This window comes from Bos grunniens, chromosome 19, assembly GCF_055505025.1.
Source record: "Bos grunniens cultivar Pamir isolate PY7600 chromosome 19, Bosgru_T2T1.0, whole genome shotgun sequence".
NCBI classification, from domain to species: Eukaryota; Metazoa; Chordata; class Mammalia; order Artiodactyla; family Bovidae; genus Bos; species Bos grunniens.
In genome coordinates this window covers 5,791,591-5,810,590 of record NC_141183.1, presented here as the reverse complement: position 1 = coordinate 5,810,590, position 19,000 = coordinate 5,791,591, and the positions used below count along the sequence as shown (strand labels likewise).

At 55.3% G+C, this 19,000-nt stretch overlaps 1 long non-coding RNA gene across 2 annotated transcripts; it reads left to right on the top strand.

Annotated features, from left to right (window-relative positions):
• Positions 1 to 4,170: 4,170 nt before the first annotated feature.
• Positions 4,171 to 9,640, top strand: LOC147350993 (uncharacterized). 2 transcript variants are annotated; one of them, XR_015146816.1, is made up of 3 exons: positions 4,171 to 4,317; positions 6,651 to 6,841; positions 9,276 to 9,640. It is a non-coding gene; the product is annotated as an uncharacterized LOC147350993 (long non-coding RNA). The 2 variants fall into 2 exon arrangements; XR_015146817.1 differs by having other exon boundaries at positions 4,186 to 4,317; positions 6,708 to 6,841.
• The last annotated feature ends 9,360 nt before the right edge of the window (positions 9,641 to 19,000 follow it).

The following is a 19,000-nucleotide window of genomic DNA, read 5'->3' as shown; positions in this document are numbered from 1 at the left end:
GAGAGCTTGGCAACCCCTCCAGTATTCTTGCCTGGAGAATCCCACGGACAGAAGGGCCTTTCAGGCTACAGTCCATGCGGTCACACGGAGTCGGACATGCCTGAAACGACTTATCACGCACGTGGGTGCTGGGGCTCAGGGGTGGCAGGGCCTCTGAGCTGCTCTGAGATGGCGCTTGCCTCTGCTGCTAGCTACAGCCATATCCATCTCAGGGCACAGGGGAGACCCAGCTGACCCTGGTCCTCACATCTGGTTCTTTAAGCCCATCTGGGCTCCTCCACTCCACTGTTTTCTGGCTGACCTCAAACCAGTGACAGAACCTCTGTGAGCACAGATGTCTTCTTCTGTTCAGTGGTAATAATAATGGGACCTCCCTCCAGGCTTCCCTGGTGGCTCAGATGGTAAAGAATCTGCCTGCAATGCGGGAGACCCAGGTTCGATCCCCAAGTTGGGAAGATCCCCTGGAGACGGGAATGGCTACCCTCTCCAGTATTGCCTGGAGAATGCTATGGACAGAGGAGCCTGGTGGGTTACAGCCCATGGGGTCACGAAGAGTCAGACACGACTGAGTGACTAACACTCTCCCTTTCTTAAAGGACAGTGTATCTGTTAGTGCCTCACACAAGCGGCTACTGTCAACGTCACTGCTGTGTGTTAGAAGGCGTAAGTGGGATGGCACCAGTCCCTTCTGCCAGGGCACCCACCTCTCTCCCCTACCCCCTTCAGTATTCCATCAATGACCAAGTTTCCGGTCCTAATGCCGAGATCCATTGCCATTGTTATGAGATGAATGGTGCCCCCCAACTTTGCATGGTGGAGTCCTAACCCCCAGGACCCCAGAATGTCACTGCATCTGGAGATAGGACCTTCAAGAGGTAACTGAGTCAAAACAAGGTCATACGGATGGGCCCTGACCCAGTAGGACTAGGGTCCTTTTCAGAAGAGGACATACCGACACACTCACACGGGGACAGACAGAAGGCGATCATCCACAAGCCAAGTGACAGACCTCTGAGAAGGAGGCAATTCTGCCTTCATCTTGGTCTCAGTTGTCCCGCCTCCAGAATTGTAAGAAAATACGTTTCTGCTGCCTAAGCTGCCCATCCCAGGGTTCTGGGAGCTACTGGGCTGGCCACAAAGCTTGTCTGGGTTTTTCTGTGTCATCTCATATCCTGTGAAAAGCCCAAACGAGCTTTTTGGCCAACCCAATAATAAGGCTGGGGCTTCCCTGGTGGCTGAATGGTAAAGAATCTCCCTGCCAATGTAGGACATGCCGGTTCAATCCCTGGATCAGGAAGATCCCCTGGAGGAGGAAAAGGCAATCCGCTTCAGTATTCTTGCCTGGAGAATCCCATTAACAGAGGAGCCTGGTGGGCTACAGTCCATGGGGTCACAAAGAGGCAGACGCAACGTAGCGACTGAACAACAACGATAATACGGCTGTGACCGCTGTGGGTTCCGGGAACGCTGATTCCGAAGAATGTCCTTTGGGGGCTGTGTCAACACGGGGCTCATTGTCAAACACATTGGGAACCATTGGGTTGAGTCAAACTACGTGTTTTTTGTTTTTTTTGTTTTTTTAAATGAGAGACTCCTTGCAGCTCTGACCATGCTCGGAGCCGCTGTGACTCTGTGTCACACAGGGGACAGGTTAGGTGGCATTTCCTAACTTACAGGACTGTCTTGAACATGAAATTCTCTCCTGCAAAGCAGCCAGGAGATCTGTGTTCTGTAGACCATCCGGACATTCTGTAAACTTCTGTCTTCAAGGATTATTCTGCATCAAGGGCTCTACTCGCTGCTCCCTCCTTCCCCTCCCCACCTTCACCCGCTGGGGGTTTGTCGGGGGGAAAGTCTCAAAGCCTGGACCAGCAGGGTAGGGGGTGGGGTAGGAGACCCTGGCCCCACACTCTCTGCCTGCTGCTGAGAGAGTCGCTTTCCAGATCAGACAAGCGACAGGGCCAGCCAGAGCTCCGTGTTTTATGACCCTATCGTGTGTGAGATCTTGCCCATTAGGGAGAAGCTGTCAACGCAAAACATGGATTTCAAGACATACTTTCTACTCCAGGATTATGAATAACCCCTCCGATCATTAGAACCGGAACATTTTTTAAAAATCCAATTTGTTTCCCGCCTCAAAAACCATTTACTTTGCTCCCTGCTTTCCGTGTTCAGAAGGGAGGCTGGATCCTGGAGCTTCCCAGAATCCTGGCTCTGAAAACCTTGTGCCCCCAGAAAGAGTGCAAGCCCCTCATCTGAAACCTGCATCTCCCCTAGAATTATCTGCCATCTATTTCCCGCAGCGCAGCTGTGTGTTTCCAAGGGAAGGCGTCCTCTCTATAATCAGACAGAGCTGGCGAGAGCCCTGTGTGTGGATGGGGCCAGCATCCTCGAGGAAGGATGGAGTGGGACCCAGGGGGGCAAGAGTGGGACCACAGCATTGGGGAGAGGACATTCCCTCTTCCCAACAGGGAGATTGGGAAAGGGGCTGATTTTGATTTGGCAAGTCCCAAAGCGAGGCATAAATCCAAGATTAGAAGAAAGTGAAAATATTAAGCAGGCAGAAGGGCATGAAAAATCTCCGTTTCTGGCTCTCCCTCCTCACCAGCCACTCCAGCCGGGGCTTCCAGAAGAAATGATGCCTCCTCCGCCTCCCCTGCTTCGCACGGCCTCACTGCTCTGCAGTAAAATCTGACACGAGAGATTCATCGGAACATGTGCCCCCGTCCGCCTCCCATCAGCCCGCCGTAGGGACAGGAGCTGTTCATCTTCCTTCAGGCTCAGCCTGCAGCATGGTGAGGGGCACCTTGCCCAGCTCTGTGATCAGAGGGGGCACTGAGGTCCCTCCCCACAGCTGGACACCTTCCAGAGTCGTGGTTTGTCCACTGTCTCAGTCCAGGCTGGAGTGGTGTCTTCTCAGCAGGTCAGACAAACCTCCTGGGAGGCTGGAAATGGGGGTGGGGTCTGGACCATCTGGCTCATCACTCCCCAGACCTTCTTCCTGCCTGCCTAGCCCTGCAGCGTGCTCTGGAAATGGCCATGAGCTGGACACTCGCCCTGCCCTGGAGAGAGTCAGTGTCTTGGGGGGAGAGGGACATGGCAGTAGCTGTTTACAAGGCCACTAGAGCGATCAGAGTGGGGACAGGCATGGCCGGGGGCCTAGAGGAGGTGAGGACTGACCACTGGAGGCCTCAGGGAAACATCCCAATAGAGGGCCCTGGAGCTGGACCCACAAGGATAGCAAGGAGATCAACCAGCAAGAAAGGACTGGCTTTCCCTGCGGGACTCACTGCTCCCTGAAAGGACCTCATTTTCGCCCTCTGACTTGTGGGTTGTCCTTCCATCCCCCTGCGTGTGTGTGCATGTTGAGGCTCTCCAGTCGTGTCCAGCTCTTTGCAACCCTACGGACTGTAGCCCTTCAGGCTCCTCTGTCCATGGGATTCTCCAGGCAAAAATGCTGGAGTGGGTGGTCACGCCTTTCTCCAGGGGATACTCCCGACCCAGGGATCGCACTCACATCTCTTACATCTCCTGCATTGGCAGGTGGGCTCTTTACTAAAATGCCTGAAATCTCCATCCTCGTAAAATGAACCCAGTGGAGCCAAGGCCTTTGTCTATTTGGTTCCTCTGTGTGTGTGTGCTTAGCTCAGGGCCTGGCACATAGCAAGCCTTCAACAAATGTATCAATTGCTCTGGAACTCAGGCGGAGGAGACCTAAGGTGCTTGGCGAGGGGGCAGGCTGAAAGAGTCTGGTGGGGTGCCAAGTCCCCGCTCTGCGCCCCACCCCCCGTCCCCATCGATGCAGGTACCAGGTGGGCGTTGCCAAGGACTGTCTCCCTTCACGACTCCCAGACACACTGGTGCTGCCACAAGGGCCCCAGGCGAGGTCTGCCTTCCCCGCCAGATCGGGGCGGGGAGGGGGAACCCTGACTACCCCCACCCGCACCCTCTCCAACACCCGTGTCATCCAGCCCAGCATCTCGGGTGCCTCTGGGCTTCCATTTCTGCCTCTATTGAGCCGCGGTCCCATTTAGCTCTCATTTGTAAGTGGGCCTCAGCCCAAGCAAAAGATTCAGCAGGAATCCGGCCGGGTTCCCAGACGCTTAATTGGAGCCGGGCTCTTCATTACCTGCACACCTGTTTCCCAGCGCCATATGGTCTGAGGTAAATAGACTGTAATTGTTTATCCAGAGTCGGTTCTGCCGCAAGGGAGGGAGCGGGTGCGGGGCCCGCAGCCCCCAGCCCTCCCGCCTCACCATCCTTCCCGCTGCCACCCCCTCCCTGGGCCGCTGAAGGACAGAGCCCCCCCAGCACAAGGTGAGACGTCTGCAGCCCTGGGAGCAGAGCCCCGTCCACATCCCGGCCCACTCGGGAGGGGCTTCTCCTCCGACTCCCAGGGCAGGGCCCCGCCCCGCCGCGTCAGCTGCCAGGAGCTTGGCCGCCGTGCCTCTCTGCCCTTGCCACGAGGCTGGGCAGGCGGGCACCTCTCAAGGCCTGGGCTCATTTATCTCTTTTCCCCGCGGAGGCTGAAGGATGTCTGAGAGGCCTGGGCCGGATCTCAGCCTGCCAGCCTTTAACTCAATGGCCTTGTGAGAGCCTGAATATTTCAGAGCCCCGGCTACCTTCAGCAGGAATAAAGGCAGTGAGTTCTACATCACAGGGGTGCTGATAACGGATGGAGCTCCCATTTAAGGGGTGTGTCCACGTGTCGGGACAGCTGCTAGGAGCTTTAGACATAGGACCTCATTTAATCTTTGGAGCGGGGAATGTTATTAGTCACCCTTTACAGATGAACACGGGCTTCCCAGGTGGCTCAGTGCTGAAGAACCTGCCTGCCAATGCAGGAGACGCAGGTTCAATCCCTGGGTTGGGAAGATCCCCTGGAGAAGGAAATGGCAACCCACGCCAGTATTCTTGCCTGGGAAATCCCACAGACAGAGGAGCCTGGCAGGAGTCTGAAAGTCAGACACGACTTAGTGACTAAACAATAGCCACAGGTGAGCACATTGCGGCTTAGGTGGGGTAAACCACTAACCCAGGGCCGCCCAGGCAGAGACCAGGGAGTTAGAATTCTACCCCAGCTCTGTCGACTCACCAGCTCAAGCCCCTGAGCACCCTGCTAGACTTACATGAGGAGATGACGCATGAAAGGGGCCTGGCCTGGAGGTGGGAGCACAGAGGGGCATCCACAAATGCCCACTCCCTCCTCTCTGCCCTTCCTTTCCTGAGCAGAGCTCTCCCACAGCCCCGCTCCGCCTGCTCGGTGCAGCGCCCAGCTTCAGGCTGCTCACATGCCCTCCTCCAAAGAACGGTGTACGTAGGGTATCCCTGCCTCCTCCTCCCCAGCCAGCCCACCGGGAGAGGTGGTCCTCCCCCAAGGTACGGCTGAGCCCTGGTTGCTGGTGATGTGGGAAGGGCAGACGAAGGAGGTAGATGGCTGGCAGGGTCCCAGACGGAGCCCGGCTCCGGACCTTGGAAGGAGTAGGAAGTTGATCTTAAGAAAGAACCGGGGCTGGCACTTCCCTGGCAGTCCAGCGGCTGGAACTCAGCATTCCCGATGCAGAGGGGCCCAGGTTCCATCCCTGGTCTGGGAACTGGATCCCACATGCCACAGCGAATTGTTTGTGCACTGCAGCGAAGACTGGAGGTCCCGTGTGCCGCAACTTAAGATGAAAGAACCAGGGCCCCTGAGCATCTGAGGGACTCTGACTGAGGAGATGGCCTCAGGCAGGAAACCCGGTGCTGAGCATCTGGCAGGGGACCAGAGCAGAGCCACACCCACTGGGCCTCATTTCCAGGCACAACCCCACGAGGCTCCCTGAGTCCTTTCCCTTCCCTGCCCAGAGCTCCACCACTTGCCCCCCGCCCAGAGGCTCCAGGAGGATGGATGGTTTCCCCAAGCCCAAGAGAAAGGATGCTGTGTCCTCTTAATCTGCACTGAATTGCTCTTTAATATGATGAAGGGCTGCCAGCCCCTTCAGCCCTGATGGATCCCTTCTGCTTCAGAGACACCGGCTCCTGCCTGGAGTCTCCTGCCTGGGCTGGGGAGGCAGCTTCGTGGTGGGCTCAGATTCGGCTTCACCTGCCTGGTCAGTGGGCAGCAGCGGCCCCTGCCCCCAGGCCTTGGATCCATCGGGTCCCGCAGGAGGATCAGAGGAAGCATGGGGCCCGATTCCCGTCCTCCGAGACCCTCTCATCTCTCTGGAGAGATAGATGTCAATTTCTCCACTACACACACACTTTTCAGACCTTAAAAGCAACCCCCCCACCCCCGCAAGTCAAACATATGGCCGCCAGAAGCCTGCAAACCAGAGAGGCAGAAGAGAAGGCAGAGAAGGGATGCTGGAGGCGGGGAGATAATTAGGGAAGACTTCCTGCAGGAGGTGCCCCCAGGCAGCAGGAGATGTCTGGTTCCCTGATTGCTCTGTGGAAGCTACGGGTTGAGACAGCAGCAAGAATTCTGCGAAGGAGAAAAAATATGTAAGAAAAAAATAAAAAGCTTTTCCTAGCAAGTTTTCCATCTGCCTATGGGGGATGCCCTTTGAAGAAGAACCTCAAGCCCCGAGCAGTAGTGCCTGACTCCCACATCTGCAGGAAAGGGAAGGAGTTTTAGAAAGATATTTACATTTTTGCATCCATTGGCCCCTCAGGGGATGCCCTGCGGCTCTGCCCTGGCCTGGTGAGTACAGGGATGTTTTCAACCACAGGCATCAGGCAGGAGGCTGTCTGAGGATCCAGTAAAGGGCGTGTCCTGCCTTCTGCATGGAAAGCGTGGAAAGTGTCCTGGAGGTGGGGAGTCCTTCACCCACTCCAGCGAATGTGAGCATCGGAAGAAATTCTTGTAAGTCAAAATATTCCAAACAGGAAGTGAGGTCCTGGGTGGGGATGGGGGCAAGCGGTCAAGAGGGAAGGAAATGGACTTGTGCTGGTCTTCCCAGGTGGCGAGAGTGGCAAATGAACCCTCCTGCCAATGCAGGAGACATAAGAGATTCGAGTTTGATCCCTGGGTTGGGAAGATCCCCTGGAGGAGGGCATGGCAACCCGCTCCAGTATTCTTGCCTGGAGAATCCCATGGACAGAGGAGCCTGGCGGGCTGAAGTCCATGGGGTCACAAAGAACTGGACACAACTGAAGTGACTTAGCATGCATGCATGCAACCCTTTGGAGAAGGAAATGGCAACCCACGCCAGTATTCTTGCCTGGGAAATCCCACAGATAGAGGAGTCTGGTGGGCTGCAGTCCACGGGGTCACAAAGAATCGGACAGGACTGAGGCAACTTAGAACGCATGGAGTCTTGTGGCGGGAATAGGACCAGGTGCTCTGTGGACAGTACCTTATTCATCCTCAAAAATAATCATGCAGGGAGGTGCTGCCCCCACCTCACAGGTCAGGACACCGAGGGTCGCAGACAGTAAGCCACTTGCCAGGGTTTTACCTCCAGAGGTGCCAGGACTGGCATTTGAACCTAAACCACTCTCTACCTTTGCTTGAACCCGCCACTTGTGGCAGGATCCGGAAAGGGGCAGCAGCTGGGTGGGGGCCCTGGTATAGCACCGGCTACCACGATATCGGGTCAGGATCAACCTATAGACTCACGGGGACCGTCACGGCTGGCAGGAGAGGAGGAGGGAAGAAGGCCCCTCTCCTGGGCCTTCGATCAAACTCCTTTTTCCAGACCCCGAAGCCCATCCATCAAGCCCTGCCAGCACCCTGCCATCTCCTGGGTACCCACTGGACCAGCATCTTTGAGTCCGCAGCTGGGGATTCTCTTAGCACACGCAGGGTCCAAGGTCAAACGGCTGGGAGCTAATGCCCTTGGGAGTAGCCCAGCCAATATCAGCTCGGAATCCGAGGACAGAAGTTCTAGCTCCCTCGATCCTTGGGGCGGAATGACTTTGGGGTGCTCCTCACCATCTCCTCACTTCCGCCGTGGAGTTGAACGCCCTTTGTTCATGGCAATGACCTTCCCGACAGCATAGCACCCAGTATCGGCTCCCGCCCCTCCTGGTCCTGGGGTCACCTCCCAGAGACGCTCCTCGAACTGAGTGTCCTGTCCCAGGCCAGCTTCTGGGCGACCCTCGCTAAGATCTCCCCTGAGTGTGTCCTTCCCCACCCCCAGCCTCCCGCCCACCCGGCTCCCATTTATCAGGAGAAAGAGGATTGGTTTTCTCCTTGAGGAGACATAACTAATAACCAGACACACAGACCAAAGACACAGGCATCAAATATTACACAGGCCCGAGCGAGATCCTTATCTGTATCGAAGCCCCGTGCTTTATCGTTCCGGCCACGGCCGCCCGGCCCTCTCATTGATGAAGTGCGTTATAAGTGCTAAGTAATAATAATACCGTAAAATGCCTGGGTGCTCAAGCATGGGCTCTGGGCTCCAGATAAAATGCCAGACAGATAGATTAGCAGGCGGAGGAAATGCTCTGGGAGCCGTCTCCCCACAGCTCCCCGGGCCTAATAGATGGGTCCAATCAGACCACTTCAATTACCACTTGGGGACTAATAGCTGAGAGTCTGATTGCATCCCCTGTCCGGGCGCGGTGTGACTGTGCCGAGCCAGTGACGGCGGGTGGTGGGGGGTTGTGGGGAGAGCCTGAGCGCCTGGAGGCTGGGAGGTGTGCTACCCCGTGGGCCGGGGGCGGAGTGGGAGCATCCTCTGGTTTGATCCGGGAGCACCCCCTTCCCAGATCCCGCAGCCCCCATCTGGTCCTTTCTGAGGACCCAAGGCCAGAGCACCACCAGCATCCTCTGCTGGCCTCCCTGGTCTCCTCCTTTCCGCGGGGCTCCGGGGGGAAAGGCAGGAAACCCTTTCAACCTCTTTGAAACTTTCCATCAAGGGAGATGGGAGTTTCTGTCACCTCTAATGAAGGGAGAAGGCAGGGGCCTGGCCAGGGTCAGGCAACCAGGAGGACAAGCGGTTTGCTTCCCTGGGGAGGATGGTTTAGGAGAAGGTGGTGGCTTTGTCTCTGTGGAGAGCCACTGGAGCCACATCCAGGTGGAGGGGCACCCAGGGAGTGAGCTCGGAGCTGAGTCAGGAGGAGGGGGTGTGTGCCAGCAGGGTCAGAGGTCAGAGAACGGCCCAGTGGGGTGCGGGCTCCAGGGGCCAGGATCTAGGCCCAGGCCGCGGGCTATGAATGGGCGGGAGGGCTCTGACTTGCGGGGACAGAGGGACAAGTGGAGACGCCCTAGGGAGTCCAGGGGGCCCAGGGCCTGGGTCCGAGCTCCTCCACCACCCTCTTCCTCTGCCCTGCCCCCTTCCCTGCAGGAAACATCGGAATGACCGCAACTGCACGTGTTTGAGAAACAGATGGGAACCTATAGTCTGTTTGTTGAACTGGAGACTCTCTTTTCCATATGAGGCCACTGACCTTCAGAATATCAGAAAAGAGAAGGAGCAGGAGGAGGAGAGGAAGGAAGACGGGGAGGCTCAGGGAGAGAAGGGAGGGGAGAAGGAGGACGAGGAGGAGGAAGCGGCGAAAACAATTTACACAAAATTTATGTTCGAGAGAGAAAATAAGAAAATGTTTGATTCCTTCCCAGTCCTGGAGAGAACAGAGCGGGGAATGTTGCTGAACACGTTTTTTTGTTGTTTTTTTTTTAAATAAATGAGAAACAGAATCGAAAATCTCATCCAGTCCACATAAGGACTAATATTGAAGTGCTCCCAACTGGGTTGTTGATCCTAAGAGACAGGCCGGGAGGAGACAGGAGTAGGAGGAGACGGGAAGGGTGCCCCATAGACCCCATCAAGGGGCACCAGGCTCCACGCACAACCGAGCCGGAAGAACTCGCCCCGAGTCCCCACGTGCAGGAGGAAGACGGGCACATTCCCCTGGAAGGAGACGGAACTCCTACACTCGCTTGTGAGTCAGAGATGAACCGATGGGAGACAGACTCACCAGGGGACCAGGGGACGTGACATGTCAGGGATGTGGATGGTGTGGAAGGTGTGGATGAGCTGGACGGGCTGGACGAGATGAGGGGACAGGCTCAAGCTGGAAGAGGACGCCGAGGGAAGGAGGAACCAGAGCTGGGTTGGCAAAGGCCAGGGGTACGGATGGAGAACGGGCACCTGGAGGAGGCGCTGTCTAGGAAAGAGACCGGCAGAGCCAGACAGCTAGCTCCTCAAGATGGACATGGAAGAAACGGGAAGGAAAGGCTTTACTCCCTCCTCCTTCCGGAGGGTCTGAGAGAGGGGAGGGGAGGTGTGGTGGGCGGGGCTGAGCAGACCCTTCCTGGCAGGGTGAACCTAGGTAGGGTGCGGGCTCTGGCATCACACGACGGTTTTCCAGCTCCTGCAGACCCTGCCCAAGTCCTAATTCCCCACCAGTCCTCTTCTGGTTTTCATTCCGACCCCAGGAGGAGCCAAACTGGCATCTTGCTAGGAGGGCAGGCCGTCCCCTCTCTCCACCCACTTGTTGCAGCCCACCAGCCCAGCCAGCTGTTGAGACGCTGGGGTTGATAATGGCTGCCCTGACAAAGCACCACGGGCTGGGCCACCTAAGACGCCCTTCCCGTCCCCTCCTACTCCTGTCTCCTCCCAGCCTGTCTCTTAGGATCAACAACCCCGTTGGGAGCACTTCAATATTAGTCCTTATGTGGACTGGATGAGATTTTCAATTCTCTGTTTCTCATTTATTTAAAAAAAAAAATGCATTGTAAGAAATGCATTTTCTCACAGTTCTGGAGGCTGGATGCCTACGATCGAGGCGTCAGCACGCTGGTTTCCTCGAGGCCTCTGTCCTTGGCTTCTCCTTGTGTTTTCACATGGCCTTCGCTAGCCCGCCAGGCTTCTCTGTCCATGGAACTGCCCAGGCAAGAATACTGGAGTGGGCTGCCGTTCCCTTTTCCAGGGGATCTTCCTGACCGCCCAGGGATTGAACCCATGTCCCTCGTGTTGGCAGGTGGGTTCTTTCCCACTGAGCCGCCTGGAAAGCCTCAAGGAGCCAGGACTGGGTGCAAACTCAGGCCACTCAGCCCTGACCTGGGGAGCCACTGCCCTCGGAAGCGATGCCCTGTGGGATGGCTGGGAACAAAGTTCTTAAATCGGAACCAGGATGTGACTGGGGTCTGCCAGGGTCTCTTGCCTCCTCTAGAAGGGGCTCCCAGGGCGCTGCTGGCTGGGGGAGCACTCACAGGGGCCCATCTGCATCCAGGGTAATGGTCATGACGGGAGGACCTGAGCCAGATGTCTGGTTCACTGTGTGACCTTCACCATGGGACTCAACTCACCTGTGGCTTGGTTTTCTCCTCTGCAAAATGGGGCAAGGAGAGCGCCGTGTCACCAAGAGGACCAAATGGGTCCCTATGTGAAAATCCCACACAACCGCGCCTGGCCGGCGGCAGGACAGCTGCCTGCATGATAACTATTAGATTGTACGGCAAGAGGGGTGCTGTCTCATTCTCTGAGCAGTTGGCGGAAGAGTCCTCTTAGAGACCTGCCTCTGTCAGGCTGCTCGAGATAGAAGCTGGGTCCTAGGAGCCTGGTGGGGGAATGGCCGCCTCGTAGAGACACAGGAGGAGTGGTCGGCTGCAAGGATGGAGGAGAAAGGCAGAGCTGGGGTCAGCGGGGTGGCATGACCCAGGGAGCCTGGAAGCTCGAGAGGCGCCCCTACACCCCTCAAGTCTCACTAAACTCACAAGATGCCTGACGCCAGTGGATTGGGTTAATATCCATTTCTGCGCAGATAATGTCCCCAGGGAGGCTGCAGGCACAACACTGAAGGTTTGAGCCAGCGTTTTCAGAATCTCCGAGGGGTTGGGGGTGAGGTATTCACCGTGGCGGCTTCCCTGGGACCTGTCCCCCGAGGGATGGCTCACATCTCAATTACACGGAAGAGACTCCAGCCCCGAGGGCCTGGCCTCCTGGGCTACTGCAAGGCCCACCGCAATTGCAAATGGAAAAGACAATTGGGTGTCAGAGATGGTTTGAGTCTCTGCTCAGACCCAGACAGGTGACTTTTACGGAATTCTGGTGCGAGAACCCCCGGGCTCCAGGACCGTTTCCCCAGAGGCAGTGCACTCCTCCCTACACGCCCCTCGCCTCCCCAGTCTGCCGGGCGATTGAATCCAGCCTGTGTCTCCGGGGCCCGGAATGGAATTTTATCAGGGATCCCTGGAACTGGAAAGCTTATTTGCAGCCTCCCGCCGGCGGCTCCAGATAAAGAATGCAGCCTCTGTGCTGCGGTGTCGAAAGCCGTGCCTGGTCCCCATCCATCATGCTGTCACAGCATCACCCCGGACAGCTCTGCTTCAAGCAGAATCAGGTGGAGGACTTTCTGCCCAAGAATAACAAACAGCAGCAAAGTCAGGTGAGGCAGTCTTTGCTCCCACCATCCCTGCACTACAGGGGAACGAACGTATGGTTTCCCCGTGTTATCCCCCCAGCACCCCCCTCGCTCCACATCCCCAGAGGCTGGGTGGCAGGAGTCATCAACCCTCATCTGGTTCTAGAAGCCTCTAAATATCACTGTGGGTTTCTATCTTAGCGGGTAGGAGACAGAGATTGGGACGATGGAAATGCTTTGCATGCAGAGAGCTTTTGTAAAATTCATCCACGTGCCTTCTCCCATTGATCTTTTATGGCCACCCTTAATGGGGAGGTATATTTTTTTTTAATCCTTTCACTTTCGGTGGCATAGCATGTGGGATCTTCCCCAGCCAAGAATTGAACCCACGCCTCCTACAGTGAAAGCATGGAGCCTTAACCACGGGACCTCCAGGGAAGCCCCTCAGGGAGGCACTGTGATTTGCCAGTTGACAGATGAGGCAAATGAAGCTCAGAGAAGATAAGTGACTTTTCCAAGGTCACACAGAGAGTCCCCAGGTGGGGAGGGGAGAGGTGGAGCTTGAATCCCATCCTTTTGACTTCAGATCACGTGCTCTTTACACTCTTTATGCTACAGCTGTCCTTTCCTCAATCCCAGTCTCTCTCATGCTGCCCTTGTTGCCATTTGTCCTGCCAAACCTAGTCCCCAGACGTGGAGTGAGGTTCGCCCTCCCGGGTAGGGACACTAATCTGCAGCCCACTTGCCCTCCCTGCTCTGAGGCACACCTGGCTGGAACCAGGGAGGCAGGGGCCATGGAGCCAGCGGGGTAGGGGACAGTGGTCCAGTAACTCTCTTTGATCTGATGGATCCAGGAGTCCAAGCCAGCGCTGTTTCCTTCTTGATGAACATGCAGGGAGACAAGGAGGCTGGGACCTGGCTCCCGGCCCTCTTCCCACAGCGGGGATGTCATCACCCCCAACCAGGAGACTCAACACCTGAGGAAACTGTGACTCATCCATTTGAAATGGTACCAGCTGCTCCAATGGGAATCCTTTTGGTGGAGCGATGGGATGGACCTGGTTCCACACTTCATTCTGATGACAAGGAGCATTGTTTCTAAACCCAGATGGTACCGTGGACCCCAACATGAGGGAGAAGAGGAGGAAAGAAGGAAACAGGAGCACCCCAGCATCCATCTATCATCACTGAGCAAGAGAGGGTACCAGACACATCACCTCCGAGAAGCACCCATCTCATAATATCCGTACGGGGCCAAAGGGGCAACGGTAGGCAGCTGGAACATGGACGGGGAGGGAAGGACGGCGGAGAGGGAGGCCTGGAGCCCCTGGAGGAGAGTTAAAACAGAGAGAAGCCACCTAGGAGTAAGAATAAGGAGCCTACACAGTGGCAGCTGCCTGGAACAGAAGAGTTAGTCTGTCGAGGAGGAGATGAGCACACAGAAGCTGAGCAGCTCCTGGGCACTTGGTGCCAGGCTGCAATGGTGGAGCCTGAGCCGGTTGGGAAATGGAGACACAGCGCAGAGAAGCCTTTCATTCACTCACTCACTCATTTATTCATGCATCCAGTGAAACAGTCGCAGAGTCCGACTCTGAAAGACGTGGGGCTGAACTCTGGAGATGTGCAGCTTAAGAGGTTCCATGGGGAACTGGGCCAGGGAGCAATGAGGGGTGGATCCTGATGCCATCAGCCTGCACGCTATAGCAGAGGAAGAGGATGTGGCTGAGGTTCCCCAGGGGCAGGTGTCGTTCAGTTACTCAGGTGTGTCTGACTCTCTGCAACCCCATGGACTACAGGACGCCAGGCTTCCATGCCCCTCAGTATCTCCCAGAGTTTGCTCTAACTCATGTCCATTGAGTCGGTGATGCCACCCAACCATCTGATCCTCTGTTGTCCTGCCTTCAATCTTTCCCAGCATCAGGATCTTTTCCAATCAATCAGCTCTTCACACCTGGTGGCCAAAGTATTGGAGCTTCAGCATCAGTCCTTCCAATAAATATTCAGGGTTGATTTCCTTTAGGATTGACTGGTTTGATCTCCTTGCAGTCCAAGGGACTCTCAAGAGTCTTCTGTAGCACCACAGTTCGAAAGCATCAAATCTTTGGGGCTCAGGTGGACTATGAGAAAAATAGAGAGCTCAGGCAGAATCCCAAGGAAATGCCACTTAAGGACAAGCATGAAAAGATGTCTTCCAAAAGGCGACCATCCACTTCCAAAAGGCGACATCATGAATGAATGAGCGAATGGAGAAACTAGGGCCAGACTGTATCCCAGGACCTGTGGAAGGAGAAAATAAAATCCAACAAAAACCCCTCGCATCCCAGACTGGCCCTGTATGAGGCTGGGCTCCTGGGGGAGCCCAAGGGGCATAATCATGGTATCCACCTCCAAGGAGATCACAAGAGGGCAGGAAGCCACAGGGTAAACAAGCAAAATTTAAATGACCCCCAAAGAGTTAGGGGCTTCCCTGGTGGTTCAGATGGTAAGGAATCCACCTGCAATGTGGGAGACCTGGGTTTGATCCCTGGGTTGGAAAGATTCCCCTGGACGAGGGCATGGCAACCCACTCCAGTATTCTTGCCTGGAGAATCCCTGTGGACAGAGGAGCCTGGTGGGCTGCAGTCCATGGGGTCGCAAAAAGTCAGACATGACTGAGTGACTAAGCCCAGCACACACAGCAAAGAGTTAACTCTCAGTGCAAGGCTAGAAGAGAGAAAAAAAAAAAAAAACAATGTCTCAAGGCTGCACAGTGCATGATTAATTAACAAATGAACTGCACAGGCTAAAATTGCATCAAAGTTCAGAGGAAAGAGGACGCGCTTAGGGCTTCAAATGTCAAGGTTGGATTTGCTGAGAGGTAAGATTTGACCTGGGTTTTGAAGGAGGGGTGGAATTTGTGCAAGAAAGGATGTCAGCTGAGGGCTGGTGAGGATCTCCCAGGCCACACGGAAAGTGTGGGAGAAGACCAGAGCTCAGCGTGCGCTTGAGGGGGTCACGGGGTGAGCGGTGGTGCTCAGGGGTATGGGCCTCACAGGCTGTGGTTGAAAGGGCTGCTCAAGGGCCTGGGGTCTGGCCAACACTCTTGGACTTGGGGTTCCTACTGGTGCTTTTGGACAAATGGAAAATTTCTAACCAAGAAGTGATCTAGGGAGGCAAGATCCATCATAAATCCACTGAGATCACTGGAAGGGGAGGTGAGGCGCTGTATGCAAATGGGATGCTGGCAGCAGGAATGCAAAAGAAGGGGGTGGATGGAAAGAAGATTCTGGGGGAGACGTGGATGCAGAGAAAGACCAGCAGTGCCCGCTGGATTCTGCTGGCTCTAGAACTAAGGCTGTCATAGAGAGCGCCCCAAACGCTGCCCACACCTGTGGGGCACTTTGTTTGCTTTTATTTTATTTCATTTTACCTTATCTTTGATTTTTGGGTTTCCCCGGTGGCTCAGCGATAAAGAATCTGCCTGCCAGTGTAGGAGACGTCGGTTCAATCACTGGGTCGGAAGATCCCCTAGAGAAGGAAATGACAACCCACTCCAGTATTCTTGCCTGGAGAATCCCATGGACAGAGAAGCCTGGCGGGCTACAGCCAATGGGGTCGCAAAATGTCAAACATGACTTAGTGACTAAACAACAAAAACAAATCTTTGATTTCTGTCCCGGTGTGAACCATCAGGGCTGGTTCAGAGTTCTGCTCAGTAGCTGGAATCCGGGATGCTCTGGGGAGAGGCTCCAAGCCTCAGGAGCTTCATGAAGAAGGCTGGCACCCAGGGCCAGGTGGTTCCCATCCCCAACCTCTCCAGGTGACCCCCACGGAACTACCTCCGCTCAGAGCCCGCAGGGCACGAGCCTCCCACTCCTTATCACCACAGCACTTTTTGCACTAACCATACCGGAGCAGGGACGGAAAGAAATTTCATTCTCGTTTTCTCTCCCCACTCAAAGCAGTATCTTGCCCACAGCCTGATTTCCCAATCTCTCTTCTGGTGCCTTTTAATATTTATAGCTATGTGGACAGAATGTGGAGTGAGAGCCAGCTGGCCCCGGGAGCAGAGATTTAGGAGAGCCATCCCCCACCCAAGGACCCACAAATCCCCAGAAGCTGCCCTCAGGGCCGTTCCTAGGGGCCCACGTGAGAGGGTGCCTGGCAGGATCCAATCATTCATCCAAGGTCCCCCTCCATTCTCTCCACTTCCTGCAACTCCACCAGCCTCCTCACTGCACTGCTTGATTGCCAGGACCAATTTGCCTTCCTTCATTAATCTTTTTCCCCTGTGGACATATTGTTCAGTTGCTAAGTCATGTCTGACTCTTTGCAACCCCATGGACTGCAGCATGCCAGGCTTCCCTATCCTCTACTATCTCCTAGAATTTGCTTAAATTCATATCCATTGAGTCAGTGATGCCATCCAACCTCTTCATCCTCTGTCATCCCCTTTTCCTCCTGCCTTCAATCTTTCCCAGAATCAGGGTCTTTTCCAATGAGTCAGCTCTTCACATCAGGTGGCCAAAGCATCCGAGTTTCAGGAATGAATTCCAATGAATATTCAGGACTGATTTCCTTCAGGATTGACTGGTTTGATCTCCTTGCAGTCCAAGGGAAATCTCATGAGTATTCTCCAACATCACAGCTGGAGAAAGCTTCAACTGTGGCGCGTGAGTCTTCATGGACGATAAAGATGGACATATTCATTATCTATTGATGCATTTTACAAATGCCCCCAACTTAATTTTTAAACCAGCGCATTTCTCTGGGTCAGGGTGCGGCTTAACTGGATCCTCTGTCTCTGGGTCTCACAAGGCTGTGGTCAAAGTGTCAGCCAGGGCTGGGGTATTGGCTGGAGCAGGAGCCACCTCCAAGCTCACTCTGTGGCTGGCAGCAGGAATCAGCGGATGCAAGTTCTCAGGTTCTGAGAAGGGGCGTCTTGCACGGCCGCCCAGCCCCCAGCCCCACACATGCCCTCCTCCTGGTAAAGCCCCCACACCGTCTGACTGTCTCACTAGCAAACAAATGGATCACTGGGCTTGGGGTCCAAAACCCAACTGTAGGTCTGGCTGCTGCCCCTCAATCCAGCTTCTAGGTCTTACTCTAGTAGACGGGGTGGGGAAGCTCGGTGTGGGGTGGGGTTTGAGCTAAATGACTTCTAAATGCCCCCTGTGTTTCTCACCATAACTAACTCCAGCTTTGACTTTGCACCAGATGTTCTTCTGCAGCTGCTTCCTGAAGCCTCTGCTTCCCTCCCCCATGCTCTCACCCCCCGCCCCGTCCCGAGTTCCCACACATCTGTCACTTGCACGTTGGCCATACACGCCACCCTCCCCGCCACCCAGAGAGGGAAGCTGCCATTCAGCGAGAGCAGGGCTGGGTGGGGCACCCATCACCTGCGGCCACCCAATGACCACTGCGCCCACGCTGCCCCGTAGAATGTTCCATGATGATGGAACCGTTCACTCTGCAATCGCCACTGGCCACCTGTGGCTGCTGACCACTGAGACCACTGAGACATGCCTTTGTCACTGAGTCACTGTATTTTGTCTCCACTGGTTTGTGCTGTTGCTGTTCAGTCACTCAGTCGCGTCCGACTCTTTGCAACCCTGTGGACTGCAGCATGCCAGGCTTCCCTGTCCTTCACCACCTGGCTTGTATTTAACTTTGAAAATTTTTTTTCTTTCTGTATTTTTTTGGTTGCACTGGGTCTCACCGCTGGGCGTGGTCTTTCTCTAGTTGTGGCGAGCAGGGGCCATTCTACAGTTGGCGTGTGCGGGCTTCTCACTGTGATGGCTTCTCTTGTTGCGGAGCGGAGGTTCTAGGGTCACAGGCTTCAGTAGCTGTGGCTCACGGGCTTAGCTGCTCTGCAGCGTGTGGGATCTTCCCAGACCAGGAACCCGCATTCCCTGCACTGGCAGGCAGATTCTTAATCTCTGGACCACCAGGGAAGTCCAGCCTTTAGCTTTAATGTTAATAGCCCTGGGCAGCTAGTGGCTGCTGCCTGCATGGGACAACGCAGCCCTCAAAGGTGGGGGCTAGAGCTTAGCCATCTGACTTGCACCTGAGATTCTGTCTCTCTTGAGTTCTGAAACCTCCATAGAAACTCTACACAGCCAGAGGAAACCGGAACCTCCCCAGGCCGAAGAGGACCAGGCCAAAGCAGCTTCTCAAACATGAATGTGGAAATGATCCATTAAAGCAGATTCCGATACATAGTCTGGGGCAGGCCTGGGGGGTCTGCGTTCCTAACAAGGTTTCCCGAATTGGATAGCCAAGCTCGAAGGTCTCCCCCTTTACAGCAGTCAAACAACCCACCTCCTTCAATCAGTCCACCTGCCAAACCACCTCCTTCTGCATTTTCCCGTGTCTCCCTTTCAAAGAAGAGAAGCCCAAACCCTCAGCACTCCACCCCTGGAGGCCTTGACCCAGGCAGAAACAGCTGGAGAAAGACCTCCAGGTCATGTATCCCTGGCTCGGCTCAGATTGGCAGCGTCAGCCGGGCTGTTTAATAACAGTGCCGGGTGGCCTCACCAGCTCAGCGTCAGCCAGGTGGTCCCACGGGGTCTCTGTCTTGCTTGCAGTCCTGGCTGTGAGAAGGAGTGTTCACAGGAGAGTGCTAGAGATTTCCATGGAAAGGTTTACCCAAAGTTTTCCAGCACACGGCTGTGGGCTCTGGAAACCACTGGCCCGGCTGCTGGATTGAATCCAACGGTCCCAG